Consider the following 10,800-nt stretch of genomic DNA (forward strand, 5'->3'; position numbering starts at 1 on the left):
AGAACGGGAGGTGGAAAACTATAGCCCACAGGCTAAATCCAGCATGCTGCCTGTTTTTGTAATAATAAAGTTCTACTGGAACACAGCCACGCCCTTGTAGTCTCAAATTGTCTATAGCTGCTTCCAGGCTGCAATGGCAGGGGTGAAGAGTTGCAACTATATGACCCACAAGACTGAAAATTTTACTATTTGGTTCTTTGCAGAAAATGTTTGCTGACTTTTGACCTAAAAGTTTCATTTTTGTTTTATTTTTTTAAATAAAACAGATGCCCAAGTCCTACCTTAGATAGATTAGTAATTGGAAGAGTAAAACCTGGTCATTTGTGTATATAAGAAGCTCCACATGTGATTCTGAGTACAGGCTCTTAATTTTTATTTTTCAAGAAGTTATCCATAAATCTTGCCAAGCAAATTCTCATAGCACAAGGAATGTCCCTCTAAGGCAAGCACCATATTTTACTTATCTTTGCATCCATAATGCCTAACACTGCTCTAAACATAATTAGACGCAAATAATGCTTTTGTCAAGTGAATGAGTGAGTGGGCAAGGTGAGGAATCTTAGATTGCAGATGTAACTAGACCCTCTAAAAATCACAGTACATGGCAAGTACCTTCTCAGGCCCTGGACATTTGCCCTTTTACTTTCCAGTGAGATTTCTTTCTTCCAACTTCAACCTTACCTAGAAAAACACAAATGCTACTGATTCTCTGTGGATCTGAAATTTTTAAAAAATTTCCAAGAGTGTCAAATGAGGCATGCCTTGGTCTGCATTAGGATGGTCATCTTCTCACTGCTTGGGACATGCAGGGAAAAAAAATTAATCTCATCATGAGAAATGGTGCAGATGGTATATTTGGCATCACCAGCCTGCGTCGATCAGAGATGCATTTATTTACATGACTTTGTTTGCATTGTGACTATTTACCTGGGCCCTTGCTCACATTTAACCTTTCGAAGGGCCAGCAGAGAGTGAGCCATTTTGTCCTTGGGATTGGATGGAGCAAGCTCCCATAGGGATGATGTTTGTATTTCTTCCTACCTGCAAAACACTCATTTCTTACAACCCCAGAAAACATTTGGTTATGTTATCTCTTGGGTCCAGGAGGAGTGTGGACTGTGCCAAGTTTAAGAGCCATTGCCAAATACCATGGTTTGCATTATGTAGACAGCACGCCAGTGTAACTGGCGCTACTAGTTGTAGATTTGAGCTCTCGCCTCAGAGGCAAAGGATCCCTTAGTCATTTCCAACTGGGATCATGCCCTTTGCTTTGGTTATGAGGTATCTTTGTGTGTGTGCACAAACCATGGCCTGCAGGCACAACTGATGGACCACTGTGACTGACTTCTTCTAGGCTGGGACAGTGAGCCCCCAAAGTGGCACCAAAGTGGTCTCAGACCCCATGGGTGACTTGGAGACGCTGAGAAACAGCATGGTGCCTTAGAAAGGGCCTTGGGGAGCCTGGTTCTGGGTCTGTAAAATGGACAAGTCACTTACTTTCTCTGAGCTTTGGTTTCCTCATCTTTTGACAGGAATAATCAGAGCTGTTGTTATGACAACTGAGCTAATCCATATAAAGCATCTGGTGCAGTAACTGGCACCAAGGAAGCTCTCAATAAAAGTTTTTATTATTAATATTATTATTATCATCATTATTGATATATATATCTTACTTAAGACACATGGTGGTTGTGAAGATGAAATAACTGATATTGAAGTGCTCTGTGAATCTTCAGAACTCAGCATATGTGAGGAATGCTTGTTTCAGTGGGAAGGAAGGGTAATTGCATACAGAGGCTCTGTCAAAACATGTTTCAACATGATTCTTTGACCAAAAGTCCCCAATATTTTTGAAATAAGAAGCTACCGAGTCATACAAAAGACAAATACTGTATGACATCACTTATATGTGGAATCTAAAAAACACAACAAACTAGTGAATAAAACAAAAAAAGAAGCTAACTCACAGATAGAGAGAACAAACTAGTGATTACCAGAGGGGAGGGAAGGGGGGAGGGACTATAGGGGTAGGGGCAAAAAAAGGGTTGTTATGGGATTATATGAAATCGATGGGAAACGTTTGAAAATTGTGAAGAATTATAGAATTTAAAGAATCTTTCATTCAAAAAAATTATAAAAACACAAGGTAATAATATAAAGTAACTGGTTTGTAATCATAAAAATAATTAAAATGTGGAGAATTTAATTTTAAATCAAAAAGAAGAAGAAGAAGCTACTATTCATTTTTCCAAACCCTTGAGAGACCAATGGCCTGTTGGTAAGCAGTCGTTCTGATGAGCTGATTCCAGTGAGGAGGTAGCAGGTGTGCTGGTGGGACTGTTTCTGAGCAGAATCAAGGTTGGGCCTGGATGCTGCCTGGACTGCACTTCTTGCTGTGTATTGAGGCAGCCACTGAGGGAATGCAAGAGGATTTCTACCAGAGAAGGCAGCAAGCATGTGAGCCATCTACCTGGGGGAGTGATGGGACAGAGAAGCAATTTCCTGGTGTGTTTGAAAATGTGTTACCTCAGTTGGCCTGGGAGCCTAATGGTTTCATTCAACAGGCATTTATTGCTTTCCCACTTCCCTAGACCAGTGCACAAGGGGTACACTTTGAGCAGGCTGGGTGAAGTGATCTTCCCCCTGGCCATAAGTTGAAAAGATGGAAGGAATCAAGGCTGTCCTTGAAAATAATGGGAAGGTGTGGATATATTCAAGTCCATTATTCTTTATAAGTACATCTCAGTGTTGCTTCATGAGGAAGATTATTGCACAGTGGTCTCTAAGGTTTTCATAAGGAACCAAATGTAATCGGAAGAAATCACAGATGCTCAAGATGACAGCTACTAGTCATGACAATGGCATCTCAAACTCTGGTGTCACATGCCTCACAGTTGGGATACACAATGGGTGCCCTGCAAGGCCTTGTTCATAGGGCTCTGAAACATCTACCTGGTCAATCAATTCAGTAAGAAAGGTCATTCAACAATAATTAGATTTTTCCCACACCTCACCTGCCTAGCAAAGTTCTAGGCACATAATAGGTACTCAATAAAACCTTAAGACTAATTTAGTGATAATATATAATATTTGTTAAACACTTGAGAGATGTCAGGTCCTTTTATAACTGCTTTATATGTGTTGATTAATATTATCCTCCCAATAGCTTAATGAGATAGCATTATTATCACCATTTTCAGAGGTGAAGAAATAATAGCCTTTTGTTCAGGGTCATAGAGTTAGAAGTGGTGGAGCTGAATTCCACCCAGGCTGAAAGATTCAGAGCCCATTAAAACACATGCAGGCACTAGACTCAATTTAAAAGTAACGTGTGGCTTCCTTTGCTGTGCAAAATCTTTTAAGTTTCATTAGGTCCCATTTGTTTATTTTTGTTTTTATTTCCATTTCTCTAGGAGGTGGGTCAAAAAGGATCTTGCTGTGATTTATGTCATAGAGTATTCTGCCTATGTTTTCCTCTAAGAGTTTGATAGTGTCTGGCCTTACATTTAGGTCTTTGATCCATTTTGAGTTTATGTTTGTGTATGGTGTTAGGGAGTGTTCTAATTTCATTCTTTTACATGTTGCTGTCTATTTTTACCAGCACCACTTATTGAAGAGGCTATCTTTTCTCCATTGTATATTCTTGCCTCTGTTGTCAAAGATAAGGTGATCATATGTGCATGGGTTTATCTCTGGGCTTTCTATCCTGTTCCATTGATTTATATTTCTGTTTTTGTGCCAGTACCATACTGTCTTGATTACTGTAGCTTTGTAGTATAGTCTGAAGTCCAGGAGCCTGATTCCTACAGCTCCGTTTTTCTTTCTCAAGATTGCTTTGGCTATTCAGGGTCTTTTGTGTTTCCATACAAATTATAAAATTTTTTGCTCTAGTTCTGTGAAAAATGCAATTAGTAATTTGATAGGGATTGCATTGAATCTGTAGATTGCTTTGGGTACTATAGTCATTTTCACAATGTTGATTCTTCCAATCCAAACAAGATGAAAAGACAACCCTCAGAATGAGAGAAAATAATCCTGCAAAAGATTAGTCTCCAAAATATACAAGTAGCTCATGCAGCTCAATATCACAAAAACAAACAACCCAATCCAAAAATGGGCAGAAGACCTAAATAGACACTTCTCCAAAGTAGACATACAGATGGCCAACAAACACATGAAAAGATGCTCAACATCACTAATCATTAGAGAAATGCAAATCAAAACCACAATGAGGTATCACCTCACACCAGTCAGAATGGCCATCATAAAAAACTCTACAAACAGTAAATGCTGGAGACGGTGTGGAAAAAAGGAACCCTCCTGCACTGTTGGATGGAATGTAAATTGATACAGCCACTATGTAAATTGATACAGCCACTATGGAGAACAGTATGGAGGTTCCTTTAAAAACTAAAAATAGAATTACCGTATGACCCAGAAATCCCACTACTAGACATATACCCTGAGAAAACCATAACTCAAAAATATACATGTACCACAATATTCATTGTAGCACTATTTAAAATAGCCAGGACATGGAAGCAACCTAAATGTCCATCAACAGACAAATGGATAAAGAAGATGTGACATATATATACAATGGAATATTACTCAGCCATAAAAGGCAACGAAATTGTTATTTGTAATGAGGTGGATGGACCTAGAGTCTGTCATACAGAGTGAAGTAAGTCAGAAAGAGAAAAACAAATACCGGATGCTAATGCACACATATGGAATCTAAATAAACGGTACTGATGGACCTAGTGACAGGGCAGGAATAAAGACGCAGATGTAGAAAATGGACTTGAGGTCATGCGGGGGTAAGGGGAAGCTGGGACGAAGTGTGAGAATAGCACTGACATATATACACTACCAAATGTAAAATGGATGGCTAGTGGGACGCTGCTGCATAGCACAGGGAGATCAGCTTGATGGTTTGTGACGACCTAGAAGGGGTGGGATAGGGAGGGTAGGAGGGAGGCTCCAGAGGGAGGGGATATGGGGATATATGTGTATATATAGCTGATTCATTTTGTTGTACAGCAGAAACTAACACATCATTGTAAAGCAATTATACTCCAATAAAGATATAAAAAAATAAAAGTAATGGGTGGTTTTGAAAAGAAAGAAAACATTGAATTCGGGGAATGTCCACTTAAGGTGCTTCTTTGACTGACTGCCTTTTAAATCTTGGCTCAACACTTGGCATCAACCATTTTTGTATGGGTGTAATTTTAGTAAAAATTATGCAAAGCAAGTAGATTATATCATGTAGAGCAAGAACTTGGTGATTGGTCTGAGGCCATGGAAGGAAGGAAAGGAGGAAAGGAGGAAGGAAAGGAGGGAGGAAAGAAGGAAATAAGAAAGGAAGGAAGGAGGGCAAGAAGGAGGGAGAGAAGAGAAGGGGGAGGAAAGGAAGAAAGAAGGAAAGATATGAGACTAATTTGATGGTGGAGATAGAAACTGTTGAGTGTGTATGTGTGTGTTTGTATAGAAGCAGTAAGAAGAAGAATGAAAGCATCTTTCCATTATAAGTTCTCATATTTCTTCATGCTTCCTGCTCCTTTATAGTGTGCACTTTTCAGAGAAAGGTCTAGTAGTGACCCAACACATTCTAACTACTCATAAACCTATATGAGTATAGATTTATATCCCCCAATGTGGGGGAGAAGAAGGTCCACAGAATTACAGTGAAAGAGTTCTGTGAGCAACCCCATTCAAGACACCAAAGGAAAAGCCCCAACAGGCAGTTCCCTTTAGCCTGGAAGAAGGAGTGAAAGACAGCCAGACTCTCTCATCATCCAATCACATCTCAGGGGTTCAGATTTTCTCAGCTCCCTGGAGGCTTCTGCCCTTGCAGACAGGAGGATTATAGAAGATGGGGAGTTTGCAGGCATCCAGTGGCACTGCCTGTAACCACACCAGGCACTGCCACTCTGCAGTGATCACACCAAGATGGAGAACTCCTCCTAAACCCAAGCCTATTACAGCTCTACCTGCGAGGCAGCCCACACAGAGGGTGGCAAAGCTGCCACCATGCCTGCCAGAAGAGGCTGGTGGCCAATATGTTACACAGAGCTGAGAGGCCAAGGAGCAGTGGTTGTAGTGGACCAGGTAGCCAGTTCTTGGTTAGCACTTTGCAGAGGGATCAGATGGCCTCCAACATCGAGAACCGTTGCAGGAAAGATGAAAGGGGAAACTTCAGCCCGGGAGAAAGAAACATGGCACACTCTGGCCCCCAGAGAAGAGAGAGAAAATGGCAGGCACCCAAGGACAGATCTTGTCTCATGAAGAGGTTTTTAGCTGTTCCAATGGAGAGGGAAGTGTGCCTTGTGGATAGAAGGAGCATATCTAGCCTATTCTGAAGTTCCCAGGCAGTGTCAGGTGCCAAGGTTGTAGAGTTAGACTCGACACAGCAAAAGAATTCTCCTAAAGTGCTTTGAAACACAAGAGAAATTGTTTTCAACCTACTGAGTGGCAGAAGGAGTAGTGGTGGATGATATAACTTGCTAATTCTTTTTCATAGTGAATTTATGCCACTGGGTAATTGACTTAAAGAAATGGACATCTGTTGTGAGATTTTGTCCATTTTAACTTTATAATGTTTTGGGGGGATGCTATAGACAGAATCGTGTCCCCCCAAAGTCATATGTTGAAGGCGTGATCCCCAGTGTGCCTATAATTGGAATAAGGAAGTAATTAAGGTTAAGTCAGGTCATAAAGGTGGATGGAGCCCTGATCCATCCAAGAGGATTAGTGTCCTAATAAGAAGCAATACCAGAGAGCTCATTCTCTCTTCTCCACGTGAGAACACAGCACGAAGGCAGCCATCTACAAGCCAGAAGAGAGCTCTCAGCAGGAACTGGAACCTTGATTTTCGACTACCCTGTCTCCAAAACTCTGAGAAAATAAACTCCTGTTGTTTAAGTCACACAGTCTGTGGTATTTTGTTACAGCAGCCCCAGTAGACGAAGACAGGGATGGGGGTGTGGGGGCATGAGATGCTTTAAGTATCTGCAAGCTCAATTTCCTGTAATGTGCTCAGATAAGACTGTAAAGCCAGAGGCTGTTTGTAAAACTTTGGCTTTCTGTATGGTGCTGAGGAGTTAACCCCAAATGATCCAACTGAGTCCCAGGGTTTGTATTTGTGGGGAGGGGGCACAGCATTTATCTTGAAAAGTCTGTAAACTTTTTTAAAGATGAAAAATGTTATATGGAAAGTAGCACTATAAAAGCAGAGTGTGAAAAAAATACGAGAGGGAGAACTCAAGAACAAAAAAATAATGCTTATATTGGCCTACAGGGAGTAGAACACTTAGACCAACTTTAGTACTGAATATTTCCTTTTTAAAAAAATCATGTCTCCTAAAACCAACTCCAAATGGAGTCATATCAATCCAAATGCTAGAATCAGGGGAATTTTCCAGTGAGGGAGAACATTTTGGTAATATTAGTAATTTAGTTTTCTTGTAAGGAAATTAATTCAGTGATTTGTTCAGAATAGTTACAAAAATGTACAGTCTCAGAGATTAGTGAGGAATCCAGTTCCTGCTGGAGACAGCAATTCTCTGGTCTCCTAGAGGAGATAAATTATAATATTTTATTTGTGTCACAGCAGGGGAAAGGAAGGGGAAGTTCTCTGGCTTCTGTCCCTTTGTCCTGGAAAACTTACAGACTTACATGGAACATATCTCCTGCTTTCTTGCCTTATTATTATTGTTTTCTTTTTTTCCTTGTTCATATTTGCTTGAATATTTTACCATTTTTATTGTGATATAACTGACATATAATGTGTAAGTTTAAGGTGTACATTTGTGATGATTTGATTTGATATATGTGTATATTTCAAAATGATTATACCAATAAGGTTGGTTAACACATCCATCACCTCACACAGTTACCTTGTGTGTGTGTGTGTGTGTGTGTGTGTGTGTAGAACTTTAAAGATTGACTCTTAGAAACTTTCAGGTATACAATACAGTACTGTTTTGTCATCCTGCTGTACATTAGATCTCCAGAAATCATTCATTTCAAAACTGCAAATTTGTATCCTTTGACCACCTTCATCCTACCCATCCCACCTCCCTCAATCCCTGCCAACCACCAATCTCTGTTTTTATGAGTTTGGTTTTTTTTTAAGACTCTACATATAAGTGAGCTCATATAGTATTTATCTTTTTCCGACTTATTTCAGAGCATATTACCCTCAATTTTCATCCATGTTGTTGCAAATGGCATGATTTCCTTCTTTTTTATGGCTGAATAATATTCCATTATATATATCTGTATCTATCTGTCTATCTATATTACATTTTTTTCCCATTCATCCATTGACAGACACTTATTTTGCTTCCATACCTTGGCTATTGTGAATAACACTGCTTTGAACATGGAGTATAGATATCTCTCTGAGATAGTGATTTCATTTCCTTTGGACATGTACCCGAAAGTGGAATTTCTGGATCATATGATAGTTCTATTTTTAATTTTTTGAGGAAACTTTCTACTCTCCCATACTGCACCAGTTTACACTCCCACCAACAGTGCACAGGGGATCCCTTTTGTCCACATCTTTGCCAATACTTGTTATCTCTTGTCTTTTTGATGATAGCCATTCTAACAGGTGTGAGGTGATATCTCACTGTGGATTTGATTTGCATTTCCCTGATGATTAATGATGTTGAGCACCTTTCCATGTACCTGTTGGCCATTTGTATATCTTCTTTGGGAAAATGTCTATTCAGGTCCTTTGACTATATTTAATTGGGTTATTTGGGGTTTTAGTTTTGGTTTGGGGTTTATTTTGCTAATCAGTTGTATGAACTTCTACTATATTTTGGATATTAACCCCTTATCAGATATATGGTTTGCAAATATTTCTCCCATTCTGTAGGTTGCCTTTTCATATTATTAATTATTTCTTTTGCTGTGCAGAGGCTTTTTAGTTTGATATAGTACCACTTGTTTATTTTTGCTTTTGTTGCTTGTGCTTTAGGTGTCAAACCCAAGAAAATTATTGTCAAGACCAATGTCAAAGAGCTTACCTCCATGTTTTCTTCTAGGACTTCTGTAGTTTCAGATATTACATTTAAGTCTTAATCCATTTCAAGTTAATTTGTGTGAGTAGTGTAAGGTAGGGGTGTAGTTTCATTATTGAAGAGACTATCTTATCCTGTGAGTATTCTTAGCTCCCTTGACAAATACTGGTTGACATAAATGCATGAGTTTATTTTTGGGTTCTCAATTCTGTTCCACTGGTCTGTGTGTCTTCTTTTAATGCCAGTACCATACTGTTTTGATTACTATAGCCTTGTAATATAGTTTGAAACCTATAAGTGTTTATAAGTGTGCATCCTGCTTTTGTTCTTCTTTCTCAAGATTGCTTTGGTTATTCAGGGTCTCTCATGTGGTTCCACACAAATTTCAGGATTTCTTTTTCTATTTCTGTTTTAAAATGTCATTAAAATCTTGGTAGGGATTGCATTAAATCTGTAGATTGCTTTCAATAGTATGGACATTTTAACAATATTAATTCTTCCAGTCCATGAACATAGAATATCTTTTTATTTGTTTGTGTCTTCAATATCTTACATCAATGTTTTATACTTTTCAGTATACAGACCTTTCACCTCTTTGGTTAAGTTTATTCCTAAGTATTTTTATTCTTTTTGATGCTATTAAATGGGATTGTTTTCTTTATTTCTTTTTCAGATAGTTTGTTGTTAGTATATAGAAATGCAACCAATTTTTGCATATTGATTAAGAAAAGAAATGAGAGTTGCTGACAGGCAAATATGGAACATTCAAAGAGAAGCAGAAAAACTAAAACTATCTCTGAAAGATGCTGCTAAGAAGGGCCAGAAGGATATCTGTGTAGTTCTGGCCAAAGAGGAGATCAGGTCAAGGAAGTCTGTGAGCAAGCTTTATGCATCCAAAGCTCACATGAATTCTTTGTTCACAGGGATGAAGAGTCCTTTGAAGATTACATAAATCCAGTTCAAATAAATAGATTATAGAATGCAGATAAAATGAATAGATTAATAAATGCAGGCATTGTCCAAAGAGATGAAGAAAGCTGGGAACATGGAAAAATGTTAGAGAACACTTTTGAAATCATAGATGATCAAGAAGAAATGGAAAAAGCAGCAGAAATGGAAATTGAAAAAATTCTGTTTGAAATTACAACAGGGGCCTTGGACAAAGCACCTAGTAAAGTGACCAATGCTGTTATGGAACCTGAATCTCCAGGAGTGACGGCCACCTCAGAAGTTGAAGGGGAGGAAGAGGCCCTGGAGGCCATGCATCCCAGCTGGCCATGCTTTGTGGCTAGGGGCCACCCTGCTGGGCCTCAGGCTTTTCTCATGGCTCACTTACTGTGTGTACATACACTCCTCTGATGCAGCTACTATTTTATGTATCTCTTGCACTACACCTCTGTGATGAGGCATTGCATTCTGGAGAAGATTCTCTCTGAATATCTCTTCACTGTGCAGAAGTTTTGTGATCTCAGCCAGACTGTTCTTATGAGAAGTGGTGTAATAAATGCACCATTTTTAGGAGTATAAACAGAAGTATCTTTTTAGGGGGGAAGCAAAGAAATCTGTCTTCTCACAAAGCACTTTTGAGAATAGAGTTGATTGCCTGAATGTTGAGGACTCTATATTCTTTTTGTATGTAAAACACTATATAAATAGATTTTAATAAATTTCTGCTTTAACACTTAGAAAAAATTTTAAAGTTTTCTATGTATAAGATCATGTCATCTGCAAACAGAGAAAATTTTACTTCCTCCTTTCTGAT

The 10,800-nt window shown here is 38.9% G+C and overlaps 1 pseudogene across 1 annotated transcript; it reads left to right on the top strand.

Moving 5' to 3' along the window:
• The first annotated feature begins 1,258 nt into the window (after window positions 1-1,258).
• Window positions 1,259-10,397, top strand: LOC309821487 (charged multivesicular body protein 3-like; annotated as a pseudogene). Its single transcript has 2 exons — window positions 1,259-1,281; window positions 9,765-10,397. The product of its transcript is annotated as a charged multivesicular body protein 3-like (transcript).
• The last annotated feature ends 403 nt before the right edge of the window (window positions 10,398-10,800 follow it).

The sequence above is a fragment of the Grampus griseus genome (assembly GCF_964374135.1).
Source record: "Grampus griseus genome assembly, chromosome: 1".
Lineage (NCBI taxonomy): Eukaryota > Metazoa > Chordata > Mammalia > Artiodactyla > Delphinidae > Grampus > Grampus griseus.